Source organism: Macrotis lagotis, chromosome 1, assembly GCF_037893015.1.
Source record: "Macrotis lagotis isolate mMagLag1 chromosome 1, bilby.v1.9.chrom.fasta, whole genome shotgun sequence".
Lineage (NCBI taxonomy): Eukaryota > Metazoa > Chordata > Mammalia > Peramelemorphia > Peramelidae > Macrotis > Macrotis lagotis.
The window spans coordinates 20,473,523-20,496,001 of record NC_133658.1 but is presented as its reverse complement, the minus strand read 5'-3'; positions in this window follow the sequence as shown (position 1 = coordinate 20,496,001).

The following is a 22,479-nucleotide window of genomic DNA, read 5'->3' as shown; positions in this document are numbered from 1 at the left end:
GAACTGATGATAATGCTGTTTGTCCTTTGTGCTCATAGAAGACCATGACATCAGGGAGATGATGCCATGACAAGCACATGAATTGGATTTGAGTGAGGCAGTGCTGTGCTAAGTCATCAGCCTCACTTTCTCCTCCAAAGCTAGCTAGATCCAATGATTAAACATGAATCAGGATGACTGGAGCTAGCTGATGACATTAGAAAAATCACCCTAAACTCCTCAGACTACCCTAATACCCTAAGAGGGAGATTGAACCAAATTCTAAGTCCCCAACTTGTCAGTAGGAATGGAAGTCAGGATAAAGATCTCCAGAATGTCCAAAGACCATGAACACATGGAGAACAATCAGCACAAAGGCAGAGAGAAGTGTAGATAATCACAAAGAAGTGAATGCTCCTGAGTCATAAATGTGTGGAGAAGTATAAAGAATAAGAAATCTGGAAAGGTAGGAAAGCACTAGGTTATAAGAGCTTTAAAAGTCAAAAAGAGGACTTTTTTATCTCATATACCCATCTCCCCAATCAAACCCTCTCACATTCGGAAGACAACTCTAATCTCCATGCTCTTTGCACAGCCAATGCTCTGCTTCAAAGTTTAATGAGGTTAGACATTGAGAGTCTACATAGATAGGAGTCATTTCCATTCATATTTACAAATTTTTAGAATCTTAGTATCATGAAGCAGAAGGAGGGTCATATACCTGGACAGGAACCCCAGAGTGACAGAAATCCCAGAGTAAGAAAGGATCTCAGAAACCAACTTGTTCTTTGGGTACTCTCTACAATATGCTTGACAAACATAACAGCCTTCCCTTGTAGACCCCCTCTGAGGGAGAACCCATTCCCTCCCAAAATAATTCATCCAACTTTGGGACATTTCTCATCACTAGCTAGTTCTTCCTTTCATGGCTCTTTAAAACTTGATGAGAGGATATGATCTAGGCCTTGGTGTGAAGGTAACCTCTTATGAAGGTAGGCATGAGCTCTGACAACTTACCAAAAGAACACAAAGCATTCCTCTGATTGATGCCAGTGACTGGGCTACTTCCTAGATGAATGATGCCTAAGTCAGGAGGTTCTTTTCTTTTATTGAAATGTTATTTTATTGTTCCAAATGCATGCAAAAGTAGTTTTCAACATTCATCCATTTGCAAATTTATGAGTTCCATATTTTTCTGCCACTTTCTTTTCCCTTCCCCCTTCCCATGGCAGTGAATAGTTTGTTAAAAGTTGTATGGGTACAATTGTTCTTAACATATTATCATATTATTCATATGAAAGACAAATTAGAACTAAGGGGAAAGAAAAAAACATGAGAAAGAAAGGAAAATTATAAAAGAAGTTTTTAAAAAGTAAGCATAGTATGCTTTGCTTTGCATTCATACTTCATAATTTTTTCTCTGGATGTGGATGGCATTGTCAATAGCAGGGCTCCCAGGATTGTCTTTGATCTCCGAGCAGCAGTTCAGAGAGGAGTTGTATCCCTCAGAGTTAATTATCTCAGAATATTCCTGTTAATGTATACAATGCTCTCTTGGTTCTGTTCACTTGGCTCAGCATCAGTTCATATAAGTCTTTTCATGCTTTCTTAAGTCCAAACACTCATGATTTCTTATGGAACAATAGTACCACATAACATTCATATATCATATCTTGTTGAGCCATTCCCAAATTGATGAGCAGCCCCTCCATTTCCAATTCTTTGCCACAACAAAAAGAGGTACCATAACTATTTTTGAACACGTGAGATTTTCCCCAACTTTTATGATTTCTTTGGGATATAGAACTAGGATTGGTATTGCTGAATCAAAGGTTATGAACAGTTTGATTGCCCTATGGACATATTTCCAGAATGCCTGAGTCAGGAGGTTCTTGTCAGAAGTCAAGCCTCAAGATAGATATATGTTTCCCCACCCCCTGTCACCATGGAACCCTTTCTTAAAGATTTCTAATGAAAGAAATGGCTCTGTTAGGAGGGTTTTTTACTTATTATATTTTTCATTTATGGAATAATATTTCTATAACAAAGCACAATAAAAAGATGGTTGTACGTGAAACTGAAAACTTTCTATGCACAAATTCTTTTCAAATATACAATAAAATTATCACATGAATTTACTTTTTCCCTTTTTTCTTCTCTCCCCCCTACACATGGTTATATGAGAAAAAAATATATAAAATGAAAAACATATATAAATGTAAAATTATTATATATATACATATATATACTTCTATTTATCAGTTCTTTCTTTGGATGTTGATAGTATCTTTCTTCATATGTCCTTTAGAATTAATTTGGTTATGTATAATAGTCAAAATAACATTCACTCAAAGTCTTGCTTAAAACAATGTTGCTATTACTATATGCAATATTATCCTGATTCAGCTCATTTCAGCCTTCATTATTTCATAAATCTTTCCATGTTTTTCTAAAATCATTGAACTTATCATTTATTAGAGCATGGTAGTAATCCATCACAATCATATACCACAGATTGTTCAGCTATTACAAATTTCTCTCCAAAATGGATGGATCAGTTCACAATTCCTCCAATAATGAATTAGGGTGACAATTTTTCATATCAACTCCAGTATTTGTCATTTTTCCCCTTTCTATCATTGTTACCAGTCTGGTCAGTGTAAAATGATATTTTGAGGTTGGTTTAATTTGCATTTTTCTAATCAATAAAGATTTAGAGCATTTTTCATATGACTATAAATTATTTTTATTTTTTCACTAGAAAGTTGCCCATTCATATCCTTTAACCATTTATCAACTGATAATATACATTTCCCCTTTAACCTCAATGGACTGAACCTGAAGAGTTGATTGGAATATACTCAGGAATGCAATGAGGATATTTCCTTTCTTTTTGAACTGTTTGTACTTCTAGCAAGTATATTTGGTCCTCCATTTGATATTGGCTTCCATTTTAGACCTACACAACTAGGGAGTCTATTAAGGAAATATAAAGGATTGATTCTCATGCTAAAGATTTCCATGGCGGAATTTCTATCCAGGACCAATCAGTTTTTCTCATACCAGAGTGAGGGGGCAATTTCCAGTGTATTCCAGGTTCCAAATTGCCTACTGAGAGCACTTAATAAGGTCTAAAAACTCCTCTAAAGCTAGCATTTTCTCTGAGAGTAGAAGATGAAATTTTATCCTTTTCCTCTGAATTACATTTTTTACTTTTGTGAGTTGTTTATTTAATTTTAAGTATTTTGTTTTCTTTATTGTTTCTATTTGAATTCAAAAGTTATGAATACTACTAGGCAAGTAACTTGGAATAAAACCTTGAACAATGTCTTTTGTTTTTTGAATTTACATAACTTTACATTTGTGGGGTGGAATGAATAAATAAATAGAAAGAGAGAGAGAGAAAGAGAGAGAGAGAGAGAGAGAGAGAGAGAGAGAGAGAGAGAGAGAGAGAGAAAGGAGGAAGGGAAAGAGGAGAGAATTTGCAAGATTTTAAAATAATAAATTCAATTACTTTTTATCTTTTCCCATTTTTTTTGTTTTTTTAATGAGGCACACAAGCTATGAAACTATTGGCATGATTCCCAGAATGGGGTGGGCCTTAGATTATACCAAAGTTGAACTTCATTTTGAAAGGAAAAAAAACTGTAAGAAGTTAAAATAAGGGTGAAGGAAAATCTCCAGCACTGAATTCAAGCAAGGACTAAGAGGATAAACCTTCTCCCTTTCAAACTGGCAGTTTCCAGGGTAAATTCTACCTGTTGGCACTGAGCCACTTTGTTGGGGGATTGGAGGAGCTAAGTGAGGGGTAAGGAGTAAGTCTCCTAACTGTAGAACAGTGGAAAGAAGACAGTGAGAATAAAGATGGGAGCAGGGATATGGCCATCCACAATACAGAGAAATGTATCATAGACACACGCACCTACAAAGACATTTTATCAGTGCTGAAAAAAATGTTATGTTAGTTTAGATTTGGGATTTTGCCTATACATGTTTAACTACATGTTTGGTAATCTCTTATCATCCTGTAAATGGTAACAAGACTAGGCAAAAAGAATTCAAAAGTTGGACTAAGTGTTTGGGATCTCAAAACCAATAAGAATGCATCCCAAGAATAACAAGCTCCCTCAGTAGGGGAAGGTAGGTGTGTTTCAGTGTGGGGCCTTTATTGGGATGGTAGGTGATCTTTCTAAGCTTTTCAGAGTCCCCTCAGAGATCTGCTGGGGGATAGTAATGGGCCCTGGGGAGCATCTATGCACTGACTCAACCAAAGTATCTGCAAACTTTTGGGCTAGAGTCCAAAATACAGCAAGTAAAGATAAGAATAATTATATTTCCCTAAGAGATCAAATTATAAAGTTTTTGATAAACCAAAATTTGGGGACTGGGGTATTTTAAAACTAGGCTGGGTTTTGGAACCCCCTACTTCTGCCTAGCAACAACCCAGCTCTCCAGTGAAAAGGGGAGGGGTCTGCAGGGCAGGGAGGTTACAAACTTCTCAAGAAGGCTTGCTCCATTGAGAGGCAAAAAAAAAAAGTCAAATTATCAAATTGCATTATAATTTAAAACCCCATTCTATTTGACCATTTTAGGGTATTTTGAGGTCAGGTGATGTTCTAAGGGGAGAATAAGGTATCTTTGCTTGAGTTTTCCAGGTCCAAATTTTCCCAGTGATACAAAAAAGGCCAAAAGAGAAATCATTGGGGGTTGAAGATCCTAGACCCATGCTCTTTGGTCTTTCCCTATTTCCCAGGGGGTTCCAAAATCTGGCCTGGAAAAGGGAAAGTGATAAGGAGAAAAATGATGTGACTTCTGCAGAAGGTGTCCCTTCTGACCAAGTCCCAATTGGTTTGGTCAAGTCCTCCTTGCTACTCATTTCCCTGAAACTGAAAGAACCATCTATGAAAGGTCGGGACTTTCTAGGGGCCCACCACAGAGCAGAGAAATGGGGAACAGGGATGGGAAGGGAAAAATCAGAAGAAAACACTTATCATCTCCCTTTGGTTGAAAAGGATTCGAAGGATTCGCAAAGGGAATTCTATTTAGTTCCTGAGTTTGGGCAGTAAGAAATATTGGGGGAAGAGACCCAGAAAAGTTCTAGGGACCCCACCCTGGTTCATGTATGATTGTGAGAGACTTCATATAGACAGGAACCTGTTTCAGTCAGTCTTTTATTTCATGTAAGCATAAACTTACAGAGTTAAAAGAAAGAGGGGGTATAAGATAATTGGCTCACTCTAGGGAGAAAGGGGAATACTTAAAAAGAAAGATTTGGGATCTTAGCTAGGTACTTCACAGGCTAGGGAATTTTCCATTTGCAAAATTTTTAAGGATGGAGTTTGAGAGGAAGGGAGGGAGCTTGGGGCAGCTAGGTGATGCAGTGGATAGTGCACCAGCTCAGGAGTCAGGAGGACCTGAGTTCAAATCTGACTTCAGACACTTAATAATTACCTAGTTTTCTGTGAACTTGAGCAAGTCACTTATCCCCATTGCCTTGCAAAAACAGAAAGAAAGAAAGAAAGAAAGAAAGAAAGAAAGAAAGAAAGAAAGAAAGAAAGAAAGAAGAAAGAAAGAAAGAAAGAAAGAAAGAAGAAAGAAGAAAGAAAGAAAGAAAGAAAGAAGAAAGAAGAAAGAAAGAAAGAAAGAAAGAAAGAAAGAAGAAAGAAAGAAGAAAGAAAGAAAGAAAGAAAGAAAGAAAGAAAGAAGAAGAAGAAAGAAAGAAAGAAAGAAAGAAAGAAAGAAAGAAAGAAAGAAAGAAAGAAAGAAAAGAGAGGAAGGGAGAGTAAGCAAAGGGACCTTAGAGATAATGATGGAAGATTTTGTTTTGTCTGAGAAGACGGTCATACTGAGGTTTACAAAAATATGCATATGTTAGTACTATCTTTCTATACAAAGCTAGGTGCTTTAATATCACAGCTAATCCTTTCACTTCAAAGAACGAGTTAAGGATTTCAATTAACCCCATCAGTACTAGCCCATCTAATCAAAAAAGGCATTGCTACAATGAGACTGAACAATTAAACCCAAGAATTCTATTCTTTACATAAATAAGGTGGAGGCCTTACTATGGCATTCAGATACCATTATTGAAAATTAAGCTGACATAATGACTCATAGTTCTCAGTTCTGCTTGTTAGGGTTAGTTAGGGTATCATCCAGTTTGCAGCTTTTTGTCACACACCTATGATGTTTGCACCCTTACTTTTTAATCGCCCTGAATCTGATACCTTGGACAGGAGGCGGGCTCCAATAATCCATCCCCTCTTACTGACAAGAACCTATTGGAACTGTCTTTATCTCATTACAAAACTTGTCAATAAAACTGTCACCATCTTGAAGCCTTTGTTTATCTCTATTCACCAGCTTGCTATGGTGACATATTTCTAATAAATTCCTTTTAATTAATTTTTTAACACATAAAAATCTGTCTCTCCTATATTCAGGTTCTAATACCAATGCTGATGAAGGTCCCAGTTTGTTAAACAACTGGCTTACATTGCTTAATAAATCAAAATGCTTTAAAATTCAAACCTTTGCTTCCTCAGTCTTTTTACCTTTCACCCTACACAGTTTTTGGTAAAACCAGGTAGAGTGAGTCTGGACTCTGACCTTGGGGTGGATAGTCTTCCAGAAAACCTCCCTGGAGTACTCTATCTTTCCCCAAGTGATTTTTCAGAGAAGACTGCCAACAAAACTGGACTCTTCTCAATCCCTATTGCTTCTGATCTGCAGGAAGGTTTGAGTTTGAGTTTGGGGTTAAGGTTAAATTTCAGGATTAAGTTTAAATTGGATTTAAATTAGGTTTTTCTAGAAGACGGTTCTCCAGGAGAAGGGAATTTAGAGTTTAGTTTAGGATTTAGTTAAAGTTATATTCAAAATAAGGACTGAGTTCTCTGGGGAATGATTATGGGTTCCAATGCATTTAGCAGATCTCATGGGTAGATTACTGCTTAAGATGATGAATTTATTCAGTCCTGAATTCTCACTATAAACAAACCAGAAATACAGAGAAAGTTATTAATAGCTAATATTGACATAGCACTGACTAAAGTGCCAGACTTTATGTTAAGCTCTTTATAATTACTGTCAGGGGAAGCTAGGTGGCGCAGTGGATAGAGCACCAGCCCTTGGAGTCAGGAGTACCTGAGTTCAAATCCAGCCTCAGATACTTAATAATTACCTAGCTGTGTGGCCTTGGGCAAGCCACTTAACCCCACTGCCTTGCATAAAAAAAAAACACCACATAATTACTGTCTCATTTAATCCTCACAACCTGGGGGAGGAGGGGTGCTATTATTATTACAAGCATTTTGCAGATGAGAAAATCAAGGCAAACCAAGGTTAAGTTACTTTGGCCAAATCATATGACAAGTAAGTAATTGAGGCTGAATTTAAATTCAAGACTCATTCAGGACCAGCCCTCTATCCACTGTACCACCTGGTTTTCCCAAAGTTCTTGTCAAACAGAAGCATGGCTGAAAATAGTCATTGAAGAGTCAAAGAAAGGAATTGGCCAAGTTAGTTTTAGTATACTACAAAGCAATAAAGAATATTAATTATTTTATGGTATATTTGGGCATCTCATATAGTAATGGTAAGCATTAGGGGAAGGGGGAGGGAAAGATGACTATAAATGTAATTATAGTCTATGTAGCAAGAGTGGTTGAAGAGGATGAAGAAGTAGAGAAACTCAATGAAGAATTCAACCAGACCCTTATAATCAAATTAATATTGTAAACTTTATTAATTTTGAACTAAAATAAAACAATAGAAATTTAGGTTATACACAAAGTTTATTCCCTAAAATTTACCAAGAAAACTATGGGTGGCAGCCATTAGGGAAATGTCTCCTCAGAGTGACAGGAGAAAAGAATATTTATAGAAAACACACAAAGAGTCATAAACATTTGGTGGCCAATCAATCAGGTTACACCTTAATGCATAAAGGTGTTATTGATTAATTTATGCTCCTCTTCCCAATCCATGAAATCTAGTCTATGTCAAAACTGACAAAGATCCAATTAGTGCCACCTTTTTGACTTGATATTTTATGATTTATCAATGTTATAGACATTTAAAACATGGGATTTCTCCCTTTTCAAAATGCCATAAGTACAGGAAAATATTTGGGGTTCTTGTTGAGATAACCAGCAGTTAGGTAGTACAGTAGATAGAAGACTAGTCCTGAAGTCAGGAGGACCTGATCTCAAAACTGGCCTCAGATACTTATTAGCTATGTGACCTTGGGCAAATCATTTAAACCTGATTGCCTTCCATCCAGGGCTATCTCCAGTCATCCTGATTCAAATCTGATCACCCAGATGTCTCTGGAGGAGAAAATGAATTTGGTGAGTTTGCACAGCACCCCCTCACTCAAATCCAACTCATGTGTATGTCATGGCATCACCTCCCTAATGTCATGGTCTTCTTCAAAAAAAAAAAAAAGGACAAATATCAAAGATAGCCAGACAAATTTCCTGCCTTTTTAAGATGGGGTCTCTAAAAGTGTTCTCACAACTGGGAAAGACAATTTATAGAAAGAAGGCCTAATTTTATACAGACAGAGTCAACATTCAGATTTATAGCTGACAAGAAGCAGACCTGTAGAAGGACAGAGGTCATTCAGATTTATAAACCTGAATTAGAAGGTTTTGATCAGAAATATGTTTTAAAAACTTAGTAACTTTCAGAATGTGTACTCTGCTATGTAGTGATTTCACTGAAAAGATAAATTAGGTGAGGATGGTCGGAATAAGAGAGTCTAAATATAGTCTAAAGACTCACACCTTTATATAAGGAGCACTTTTTTAAGGTAAGAATTGGTAGGCCTAGGACATGGTGAGAACCAAATAAATCATTAAAAATGAAACTGGTTGTATTTCAACAAATAGGAAAAGACTCAGTATTGGAGTGGAAGTCAATGGCACTGGTTCATTGACAGTCATTTTGGCTTTTATTTAATAGCATTTTATTTTTTCTCCCACTTACATATCAAGAACATTTTTATCAGTTATGTTTATAAGATTTTGAATTCCAACTTTTTTCTCCCTCCCTTCTTCTGAAAATGAAAAGCAATTTGGTATAGTTTATATAGATGCTACCATGTATAGCATCTTTCCATATTAGTCTCAATTGTGGAAGAAGAAACAGATTAAGAGGAGGAAAATCATAAGTAAGAATAAAATGAAAAAAACATTCATCAGTATGCATTCAGAATCTATCAGTTCTTTATTTGGATATGGACAATATTTTCCTTCCTGATTTCTTTGTATTTGTTTTGGTTCATTGTGTTGCTGGAAAAAGCTGGATCATTCATAGTTGATCATCACACAATATTGTTGATACTGTGTACATTGTTTTCCTGGTACTACTTATTTCACTTTGTATCAGTTCATAACAATAATTCATTTTATAGAGGACTCTGCAACAATTTATTTCATTAATTTTCAAAAAATCCTTGCAACAGATGGAGAGAACAAAAAAGTGAAAAATTAGGTCTACCCTGTCAGTGAAACAGAAGTAGGGGAAATTTGGGGGGGAAAGAATTATTCTAATCTTTTTCCTTTATTAAGAGACAAATGCAATCCTTTCCTTTCTCTATATTGTTCCTTACAAGCAAACCCCCTATAAACCAGGAATATACCTAGAAAACAGTTAAAATAATTACCATATAACCATATAGTTACCATATAACCAGGCTTTCCTAGTTATACACCAAAAATTCCTTAAGACTGCCTTGTATTAACAAAGGCCCTAGCTCCCAATCAAGCTGATGCCTTCAGCTAAATTATTATAAAATTTTAGCCTCAATTTAAAATTACTCTATAATTTTATTTCCTCCAGATATCATTCATTAAGCCATTCCTTAATCCTCCCTGATACCTCCCAGTCATTCCCCAATTCCTCCAAATCCTGCCCCTAAGTCCACCTGATTCCTCTTGCAAGGGCTCTTTGACAAAGCTCACCTTTCCCTCTCTATGATGCTGATCTTAGATGACTTTAACTAATCAGCCAGGCTGTTGACATACAGTTGTATTTCTCTCTTCTCTCCTCCCCCTTTCCCATACTCAGCTGGAACTATGTGATCCCATCCCAGCTACCTGTCTCATGACTGTTTCCTTTCACTGTCTCTTTTCCCTTTCTTAATTGTCTTTAATGTTCTTGACGGCCCAGCTTGTAGCTGTTTCTTCTTTGTTTAAACTATCTCCTTAAACCCCACTTTCTTTAGCTTGCCTAAAGAACTCTGTGAATTAACCAGTGAACTTTTTGCAATAATCTGTGAATTAAAATTTATGCCTTTTCTTACCCTCTCTGAATCAGTTTTGTGAATTCCTCACTTAAAAGAACCATAGTTGATTCTAGGATCTCCCCACCCACCTCAGCCAAATCTCAGCTGCATCACCATTATGGAAAGTCACTAAATTATGTATACTCTTTGATCCAGAGATATATACTCCCCAAAGTCACTGAATTATGTATACCCTTTGACCCAGAGATATACTCCACCCTAGGCATATACTCCAAAGAGAGCAAAGAAAAAAAAATGAAAGAATTGTGGAAGTATAAATCAATAAAGTAATCACATGTGGGTAAATGTTTAAGAACCAGCTCCCTAAAGAGAGAAAACAAAAGCATGCATGGCACACATTTAAATTTAATCAGCATATTAACATTTTTGCCACAAATTTATTAAGCTCAGAAAAGCATTTGATGATTTCTTAGATGTAAATGTTCCATTTAAAATTTAACAACTTTCCCTCATGCTGGCTCCCACACATTCCTAAAATAAGGTCTCTTTCTCTTTATGGACATCTTAAGAAACAATATCATTTCATTGTCCTAGTTGCCATATTTAAAAAACTTGAGACAATTAGCTTCTGGGTATTATTACTAATAAAATGAATCAGTGTCACTCTTGAAAGCCAAAAACCCTTTATGTTGTGGTAATCAACTCCAATTGGTTAACAATTAATGAGAGGTGAGGTCTGAACAATATTGAGGAGAAAGTTAATCCTATCTGATGTCATTAGTCTTGTCATTCAGAGGCTGAACCTTGAAAATGAGGACTTTAAAGAGGTAGAACTCTGGATCTCTCCAAATCATTGGTTAGGAAGAATAATTTCTCTCATTGTTTAAAGTATTTGATCCTAGAGAATAAGAAAAACCTTTTCAGTACTTGACCAAATTCCAAGGAAACAATGGGTCATGGAGTCTTTGATTTCATTCTATCGACTCTTATAGTAGAAGAATCATTGAGGATCTGAAAAGAATTATAACTCTCTGTAATTGGTTAGCAAGGTGGTCAGATGAAGAGCAGGAACAGCTATTTGATTATACCAATTAGAAGCATTCACTCTTTCTCTACACTAGAAGGGATTGAATGGTTTCCAGAAAATTACTCTCCAGGATTTAAATACACTGACATCTAAATGTATTGTTCTGCTTGAGCAAATCAAAATTGCTAAAACCAAACTTTCTATTCTTTCTAAAAATACAGAATTTTATCTTTCTTCTTCTTAGGGACTGTTGTGTATGGGAGTGCTGTGAACCTTCATCACCTGGTGTCCTTGAGTACCAGAGGCTTGTTTTACTAAGTGCCATGGGAGTGGGAGTGGACCAGGGACTGGGGAGGATATTTAAGCACTTGTATTTTGGTAAATAAATGGAGATCTTGATGGAGATTTTGGTGTACAGGGAGAACTTGTCTCTCTTGTCTCTCTTGTCTCTCTTGTCTCCTACCCCATCAAGCTCCCCAGGGGAAAGGATAAACAAGTTCGGAAAAGGACTCAACATCTTCTGATCACTCTAAGCATATAAACCACATGGTCTGGTTTAGAGAGAAATCTAGCAAGGAAGATGAATTTCTGACTTTGGTTCATTTGGTTCTCTCTCAGAGCAGCAATGCTCAGATAACAAATCACTTCTGATAGACTTTTTCTAAAAAGAGCAGAATAATCAGTTTTTCTTCCTCATTTAAAAAGTGTCAAAAAGATTGGTATTATATTTTTAAAAAACTTATTCAAAGCCACAGAGGCTATTCCTCTGTGAAAAACATCATTGTAAATGAAATAGAGCTCAAAGCATTTTTAAAAAGCTGAAGGATTTTTTTTCTTCAGAATTTAGCTGACTAATATTGGTAGTTTGTCACATAGATTCAAGGGGCAATTTGGAGGCACAGTGCATAGAGCAACATGTTTGAACTCAGGAAGATGAGTTCAAAACCAGTCTCAGACACTTATTGTGTGACCTGAGCAAGTTATTTAACCCATTTGTCTCAATTTCCTCATTCTATAAAATGAGCTGGAGAAGGAAATGGCAAATCATCTCAGCAATGAAAACTCTAAATTAGATCATAAAGATTCAGATACAATTAAAAAATAATTCAACAACACAAACAACAACATTTAGGCTAATGGCATCTAACAGTGAAGGGAAAGATCAGACCCACTCAGAGATGATTGTGTTCCTTTCTCTTATTATGTCAGTAGCTGCCTTATATACTTGATTTTACAAAGTCCTAAGTTCTATCAGTAAAAGTCACATGGTAAAGTGGTGGATAGAGAGCTGGTCTTGGAATCAGGAGAATGGAAGTTCAAATTCAGCCTCAGACACTTGACTATTACTAGCTGTGTGACCTTGGGCAAGTCACTTAACCCTGATTACCTCAAATCCAGGGCTATCACCAGTCATTCTGATCCATATCTGCCCACTGAACCCAGATGACTCTGAAGGAGAAAGTGAGGCTGGTGACTTAGCACTGCACCCCCTCACTCAAATCCACTTAATGTGCTTGTCATGGCATGCCCTCCTTGATATCATGGTTTTCTTTCATAATAAAGGACAACCATCACATCTATGATGTATTAACTAAACCATCTCTAACCTGAGTATGACAAAGCAGGTTGCAGTACCAGTAAAGCAGATAATGGTTTAGTAATTACTTTATTTTCAAAGAACCCATTTGTAATATCATGTGATACCCATTTGCATATCATGAGATTATTCCATTCCTTGGAGCTCCTTGCTATTGTGGAGCCAGGTATTTTATACATGATCATAAATGGAAAGGTAGATCATAATGAAGCAGGAGAACTCTTTTATAGAAAGAAATATTGTAATCTTTCCCCTTTTACTGAATTGTGACAAATAGTGTAAGAGAGACCTCTATGAGGAGAGACTGTTAAAATAGTTAATCTTGTACTAGTCTTCTGTGTACTCCTAGCTAAACTAATGCCTCCAAGTTATCTCACCAGACTCTCTTAGTTACACATCATAAATCATTTGTGGTTGCCTTTTGTAACCTCAGTCATACTGATGTTTTTCGTTAAGGTTTAATCTTGAGAATTTAAAGTTAATCTAAAACTCTGCATCTTGCAGACATGCACAGAAACACAACCTTATGTCATACATTATAAGCCACTCCTTGGTTCCCTCCTTGGCACCTCTCAGTTTGGCCTCCATCTCTGCCCAGTCCTGCCCGAACTCCTTCCCTAACTCCTCCCCACACAAGAGGTGGGCTACACTTGATATAAGAATTCTACTCACCTTCTCCAAACTGTTGATCTTAACTGACTTTAGCCAATAAGTCTGACTGTTGACTTCCATGAGTATTTCTCTCTTTCTCCCTTCCCTCTTTCCCCATACTTAGCTGTTCTTTATGTTCTCACCACCACAACTTCATTGTTTAAACTTATAAGCTTCTTTGGAAAACTCATTTTCTTTACTTTGCTAAAGAATTCTGAGAAGTCATCCCTGGACTTTCTTGGGATTGGGGGATTAGGCCAGAGTTCCTAGAATCTTGCATCACAAAATGCCAGTGCACGATCTTTGTTCTGTTAAAAACTGTCTCACTAAACAGTGCTAGTTTGGTAAGTTTTCATGAAATAATCTTGTCTTTGTTTTAGAATACGGAATGGAAGCTGAAAATTTTATTCTGATATTAACTGTTTTTCGGTGAGAAACTGCAGAAAGAATAGTTTTTGCTTTGTTTTGTAGAAAAATCAGTCCAGATTTGGTTTCATTAAGAAATGTAATATGATCACCTTTTTAATTAGATAACCAAATATGGGCTGATTTTCTGAGCATTACTAAAATATATTGTATTACTTAGAAGAGGTTTGTTTTTTTTTTACTTTTAAAGTGCATAATTGCGATTATGGTATTTTGAGTGTCCTAAATAATATAAAGAAATACTAGTAAGGGGCAGCTAGGTGGCGCAGTGGATAGAGCACTGACCCTGGAGTCAGGAGTTCCATGAATTCAAATTCAACCTCAGACACTTAATAATTACCTAGCTGTGTGGCCTTAGGCAAGTCCCTTAACCCTATTGCCTTGTAAAAAAAAATCTGAAAGAAGAAAAAAAAAGAAAAGAAAAGAAATACTGGTAAATGTAACAACCAGGATTATTAAAAATAGATTTTTTCATAAACCAAAATTGTTGATTGCAAATAGTTTATCTAGGCCTATTAGTTATCATCCTTGTTGGGCTTTCTCTGACCAGTTTTAATTAACTTGATCTTAAAGGAATTTAAAAACAGTCTAGTATCCTCAGGGTGACCAGAGACCACTACTTGTGAGTAACCTCAGCCACTGTCTTTTGTATTTATTGCAAATGGGGGGAATGAGTGCCCAACTTTGATGAATGAAATCAGGGAGAGGGTTTTTTTTGTGCTGTGACTTTTTTGATCTAAATTTGTTGCCATTCCATGGTATAAGAAAAGTTATATTAATATTTTGAAATTATCATGTTTAAGATAAAATTCCTGAATAATCTCACTTTAATTAATTTTTATCAAAGATATTGTTTTACAATTTCCCCCCCTATCTTGCTTCCCTCCCCCACCCCCACCCCCACACAGACAGATAGCACTCTGTCAGTCTTTACTTTGTTTCCATGTTGTACCTTGATCCAAATTGGGTGTGATGAGAGAGAAATCATATCCTTAAAGAAGAGAAGTCTAAGAGGTGACAAGATCAAATAATAAGATATGTTTTTTTTCTAAATTAAAGGGAATAGTCCTTGAACTTTGTTCAAACTCCATAGCTCCTTATCTGGATACAGATGGCACTCTCCTTTGCAGACCGCCCAAAATTTTTCCTGATGGAATGAGCAAGTCCTTCAAGGTTGAATATCACTCCCATGTTGCTGTTAGGGTGTACAGTGTTTTTCTGGTTCTGCTCATCTCACTCAGCATCAGTTCATGCAAATCCCTCCAGGCTTCCCTGAAATCCAGTCCCTCCTGGTTTCTACTAGAACAATAATGTTCCATGACATACATATATCACAGTTTGCTAAGCCATTCCCCAAATGAAGGACATTTACTTGATTTCCAATTGTTTGCCACCACAAACAGGGCTGCTATAAATATTTTTGTACAAGTAATGTTTTTACCCTTTTTCATCATCTCTTCAGGGTATAGACCCAGTAGTGGTATTGCTGGGTCAAAGGGTATGGACATTTTTGTTGCCTTTTGGGCATAGTTCCAAATAGCTCTCCAGAAAGGTTGGATGAGTACACAGCTCCACCAACAATGTATTAGTGTCCCAGATTTCCCACAACCCTTCCAACAATGATCATTATCCTTCCTGGTCATATTGGCCAATCTGAGAGGTGTGAGGTGGTACCTCAGAGAAGCTTTAACTTGCATTTCTCTAATAATTAATGATTTCTCACTTTCTTTTGAGAGGGATAAACATATTTGAATGAAATAAATTTATAAAACAAAACATGTAAAGTCAAAAGGTTAAAATTAAGAAAACCTCTATGCTGTTTTGACTTCTAAGAAATAAGAATTCAGTATGAAAATATGTTCTGTGAAATACAATAATTCATATTACCCTACTTGGAAATCTGAATGTTTTTATAGCTGTTTTGTTTGACATTATAACACTTGTTGAAATTTTTGAAAATCACCTAAGATGTTCTAATTGTTTAAAAGGATTTTAAAAGCAATGATTTGTATTTGTCTATTTTTAAACATGGCTAATAACTAAACATTCTACTATAAAAAAAACTTTTTTTTTTAATAAAGCCTGTTTCAAGCTTGGGATTATTGTTTTATATCAAGTTTATTTCATTTTTTTAACCACAGTCCTTTGGTGCAACAATAAAATTGAATTGTGAGGTTCTTCTGTAATAATATATTCGATTTTTTTTAAGATTTTTGCAAGGCAATGGGGTTAAGTGGCTTGGCCAAGGCCACACAGCTAGGTAATTATTAAGTGTCTGAGGCCAGATTTGACTCTAGGGCTGGTGCTCTATCCACTGTGCCACCTAGCTGCCCCTGTAATAATATATTATTGTTGCCACTGAAAGATTAAAGTCACCCTGTAGCATATTCTGATCCTTTAGACTATAAAATTTAGATCTAAATCTCTAATTATAAGAAATTGCTATTAAATGAGACTGAAAATTGGCCTTCTGAGTCTGAAATTCAGGTTTAAAGGAAATTTAGGTTAGACCAATGACTGAGGTCAGAATCCTAATGGGGTTCGTGGATATTTGTGACAGGCTCATTGAGAAAGGTTGGGGAGGTGTATTTCAACAAGTTCTGAGATTAGACTTGCCTAACTCATTTCTCAAATATTATATTTGGAAATGTCTCACTTGAGAGATTTAGAATCTGGCTCAAGGCATGTGGTCATCCACTAGTCTTAACTGGAAACATCTAAATGATAAAGAATAGTTGTCCTTTCTAATTTCTTTGGTCCCTGCAGTGAATTCCTATAATCATGTCAGATGATCAGTATAAAGGAGAAAAAAAATGTATATATATGTATAAAAATATGTTATCAGTGGCTTATAATTATACTTAGTCCTGAATGATTATTATGCCTTTTATTAACTTCTTTGCATAGAAGGACCTAGGGAAAGAAGACCCTGAATTACAATAATGTCCAGTCTTATTTGAAGTTGGAAAGGTTTGTTCCTCCCCTTCCTGCCAATCATTGGTCAGGTCTCAATATAATTGATACATTCACCCCTATATGGTTTCCCTGCCCTGGACATTATACTAATGATACAGGGGACTGAACAGTAATATGCACGAAGCTCCTTAAGCAGGCAGTAAGGGCAAGGACACAGGCCCTAGCTCAAAGCCTGACTAGTTGAAGCTAGTTTTTGACCTCCCCCTGGGTAAGGAGCCTTTAAGGATTGGTCAGGTTCATTTCTTTTGTCTTACACTCACATACCTGCATGTAGGCACCAACAGTCACAGGTAGGCCCCAGTCTTTGTAATGTACATTAATAATCCCCCTTATATTCTGTGGGAGCCAAGCACCCTATATTCCTCACATATGTAAAAATATATTATATGTACATACACACACACACACACAGAAAGACACAGACACACACACATATTATACTTATAACTATCTAATTCTAATAACCAGATAGGCTGGCCTTGGCATTTGTTGTCAGTTACATGATGCTATGAGAATTAAAATCCTTTAGTTTTTTCAAAATGTTAAGGGGATATTTAAGTAAGTCAACTAAATACACACAAAGAAGGATGATCTGCGAACTATCTAAAAAATTTTTTTTCCAATTTTGTTATTCTTTTTCTGATTCTTTTCAACATGAATAAAAGATTAAAACTGATTTATAAACCACCTACTTGATACACACTCTTTAAAAACTCTGTTTTAAGGTTCTTATTATTTGAAGTTTAACATCAGCTTGCCCTGCTGAAAGAGAAGAGACCATTCAAAGGAACTTTTAACCTACTCCATTTCTGACCTGGATTCATTTACCCCTCTGTAGCCATCCTGATGGTTCCCCCATTCCATTCCCCATGGCCAGGATAGGAAACACTCATTTTTGTCCTTTATGTGTATCTATAATGAAATTTATTCTGTCAAAACATGTTCAGACTTGAGAAATGAAAACGGTTAATTTTTTCTCATTTATTCCAAAACCAATTTTTCTTAATTACTCTAGAGAAGTTTCCAGCTTAAGAAACCTATTCCGCCAGATAATATTTGTAAAGCACTTAGGCCGACTCTATTATCCTGGACAAGAAAAACAACAGCACTCATCTCCATAGTAGCTGTGAAGATCAAACACGATAATATTTGTAGTGCTTTGCAAATCTTAAAACATTCTGCAAATGGTAGGCATTATTTTTATCATCATTATTATTTTAGAATGAGTGAGACAGAACTTAGAAGGTTGATTATTTCTCCCTTCATTCTCCTACTTCAATTTCTTTTCCTTAAATTTCCAATATTCACAATGTAAGGTTTTCTCTATTAATATGTTGTTGGTGATCAATTCTCAATTTTTCATTGAAGTATTGAGTTTGTGTGAGATAAGAATCCACTTTAAAAAAAAAAGACTCCTCTGAGCAAAAAGGAAAGTTTATTTTGCCTTTTCTCCAGACAAGGGCCCACTCCAAGTCTCACAAAGGTAGTGAAGACCAAGGAGCTACCCCCCGAGGTGACAGTGAAGCAAGATTATATGGCCTAGTGCCATTTCCCCCTCCCTAACCTCTCTCTTCCAACCTGATTGGTTAAGGTTTTCAGAATTACAATCTTTAAGGGAAAAATCTACCCAACAACAAAGAGAATAATAAAAGGTTTTCATAAAATGTTACCTCACCATCCAGATGGTGAGGGGATCAGAAGAAGAGTTCTAATGACCTTCTGTTAAATGAACGTCTGAGTATGCAAGGTGTTCTTAGTTTAGCACTTATCAAACAAAAGAAGGCAGATTACTGTTCTCACAGTCTATTATCAAATAGGCTGCTAACTAAGACTGCAAGGTCCTGGAAATATTCCAGTATTTCCCTAACAGAATCAATGCAAGGTCTTTCTGGATACAGTTCATTGTTTCACTCTCTAGCAGAATCAGGAGGGTGTCTGACTGGGAATGCAAGGCCTCTCTCCCTCTTCTAAGAATAGTCTGTCTTTGTTTTAATGATTTTTAACCCTGAGAGGACTTCACTAAGAATATTAACTCTTAAGAGGGAATATTCCACATCAAAATGACTTTGATAAAAAGCCCTCTTTGCCTAGGACCCAGATTCTTTTAGGACAAGTTGGTTGCTTATTTTTTTTGCTCAAAGAAATCTTGAAATGCTTCTTGTGACTGATCCTCTAATTCACTAGTACTCACAAGGAGCCAAATTCCAAGCACAGTTGCCTTTTATTTTTAAATAGAAAACTGCTTTCTGCTTAATGTCACAGTTGGAAACAAAAATGTTCCTAATAGACTAAATACATCATTACAGATGTCTCTTTACCAAAAATGGTTTGAATTTCCTGTCTATTCTCAAATCACCTGCTGTTTTTCTCAGCACCTTTGATCTTTCATTGAATACTTGAGACCTTCCAATATGACCTTTAGGTTCCTACATTCCTAGAAGCATGCCGAGACAATTTCTCCCTTAATTGGATAATTCAGTTTCTTGCTTTCCTATAGACTTCATGGAGACTGCCATGTCATCATAATGACCAACTCAGTCAAATTGGCCTCAGCACCAGTTCATTTCTATTCATGACAGAGAGTCTTTGTCTTTATCTTGGTTCCTCAGTGTTTGGGACACTCGCTCCCTCTGGCAAAGACAGAAATTCAGCAACATCTGGGGTCTGTCAAACTATACCTTCCTCCTTCCTTCTCCTTTCCCCACATTTCTTCCAACTCCAACCCTTCTCTCACCCTGCCCTTTGCTCTAGGCAAATCCAGCTCTTTCTACTTAAAAAAAAGAAGCATCCTATTTTTCTTTAAAATATTTTGCTGGAACCAGAAAGACATTGTACACCCAACAGCAATATGGGAGTGATGACCAACTCTGATGGATTTGCTCATTCCATCAGTGCAACAATCAGGGACAATTTGGGGGTACCTGCGACAGAGAATACCATCTATATCCAGGGAAAGAATTGTGGAGTTCAAACAAAGACCAAAGACTATTACCTTCAACTTAGGAAAAAACCCACAAAACCAGTTATCTTATGATATTCTGCTATCTCTTAGACTATATTTTTCCTCCTTAAGGATATGATTTCTCTCTCATCACATTCAACTTAGATCAATATACACCATGGAAACATTGTAAATACTAACAGACTGCCTTCTGGAGGGGGAAGGAAGATTGGGGGGAAAGTTGTAAAACTCAAAATCTTAAAAAAAAATAACTCTACTCTTCTCACTGGTAGATCTAAATTATTCTTAAAAATTACTCAATTATTGCCATTATAGTTTGAATATTATCAGCAAAAATTTTTGTTTTCCCTCTTGCTATTTTGCTTCTTGGCATACAACATCTAAAAATATTTACTATCTGTAACTTTAAACAAAAAATTTGCATATCCCTGCTCTATCATATGTCCATTTGGAGTTTATCTTAGAATACAGTGTGAGATGTTTTACTATAATATCTAGCTTTTTCCCAGTTTCCTCAACAGTATTTGTCAAAACATGAGTTCTTCCAGGAGAACATTGTTCATACTAACAGCAACCATGATGCATGCAACCCCTTTCAGCAGTCCAGTAACTGAACACAATCCCAAGAGACTTGTTAAGGAAAATACCATCCACATCCAGAGAAAAAGACATGGATTCTACATGCTTAGTGAAGTATAGTGTGCTCACTTTTTAAATAAACAAACAAATAAATGAATGAAGTCATTCTATGCAAAAAAAAAAATATTTTTCTTGATTTTTCTTCTTAATTTCTTTGAGACAACTCCTTTCCTCCAAGCTATTTCTTAAGGCTTAAACAGATAAGACTATTTCTCTAAGATGAAGAGAAGGCAGGAAGAAGTTGAGATAAAAGAGGAAGAAATGGGAGTGCTATGGCAGGAAACTGAAATCGCTTCTGTTTAAATTATCTTAGGAAGATCTATAAGATTACCGGGCAGGATAAGAAACCAGACTGAGGTCCTTTCTCAAGTTAAACTGCCAAGCTTTCAAATGTTACTACAGAGAGCACAACTACAAAGGTCTAGCCATATTGTTCTAATACCAAAAAGTCTATTATATGGAAAACTGTCAAACTTAATTATTTGAGGCTAAAAATGAAACAACAAAAAGTTAGGTTAAGGGGACAGCTAGGTGGCATAGTGGATAAAGCACCGGCCTTGGAGTCAGGAGTACCTGGGTTCAAATCTGGTCTCACACATTTAATTACCTAGCTGTGTGACCTTGAGCAAGCCACTTAACCCCATTTGCCTTGCAAAAACCTAAAAAAAAAAAAAAGTTAGGTTAAACATTTAGTTTTATTCTCTAAGATTTACCTAGATGCCTATACATGGAAGATATCATTAAAGCTTAACTACCAAGAGTTCAAATAAAAGAAAAATATTTATAGAAATCACATAAAAAGTTATAAAATTTTGGGGCAGCTAGGTGGCACAGTGGATAAGAGCACTGGGCCTGGAGTCTGGAGTACCTGGGTTCAAATCCAACCTCAGACATTTAATAATTACCTAGCTGTGTGGCCTTGGGCAAGCCACTTAACCCCATTTGCCTTGTAAAAACTTTTTTAAAAAAAGTTATGAAATTTTAACAGATTACATGTTAGTACATAAAAGTGTCTGATTATTTTATGATTCTCCTACACCTCCATAAGGTCTGTTCTATGTCAAAACTGACAAAGACCCAAATATTACAGGACTAGTGTCTCCTTTCTGACTTGATATTTTGTTAACAGATATGTTGACATATAAAACATTGGAATTTCTCCCTTTCCAAAATATAAGCCTAACAATTTATTTAGCTCTCTTAGAGAAATAACCATACCAGTTTTCTTCTTTCTCATGATGGTCTTTATCTAATTGTTGCCACAACTGTGAAAGCTAAATTTGTAGATGCAATTAGAAGAGACCTAGGTCAGTTCACACACACAGAACCTGTCTTTAGATTAATAGCTAGAGAGATCTTGAGAAGGGCAGAGGCTAACATTCAGACTTATAAACCTTAATTATCAGCTGAAGAACTAACTTTTGATCAGAAATATAAGATTTTAGAAATTTCACTGTCACAGAACTCACACGGGGCAAGCAAGGGGTTCAGAACAAATGAGACAGGGATACTCTGAAAGTCTTAAGAATTCTGGAACTGATTGTTCAGCATGGGAGACATTGGCACAGCACCACCCAGTCAGAGAGGTGTGCTGTGCTGTATGCGCAAGGCAGAAATGCAGCTCAAAGGAAAGATGAGATGCTCAAGTTTGGAGAATCCACTGCAGAATGTTCAAATAGACTATTTGTGCCCTATCTGTGCTAGAGTATTAGTCTGATAAGCCACAGGGGGCACTGTCTAACATAGCAATGTATTTTGGTGCTCTTGGATCGGGAAGAATAAGAATCAACTTTACTCCGTGTTTCCTATCTGATAAGGAGATAACTTCTTTTTCCTTTTCCTCAAGATGAGGGGGGTCTTGTCTAGATCTACTTTGGGTCCTTTGTTTCCCCTCCTTTACTGATTACAGGCAGAGACAGTTTTCAACATTCATCTTTGCAGACTTTGGAATTCTGCTTTTTTCCATCACCGGC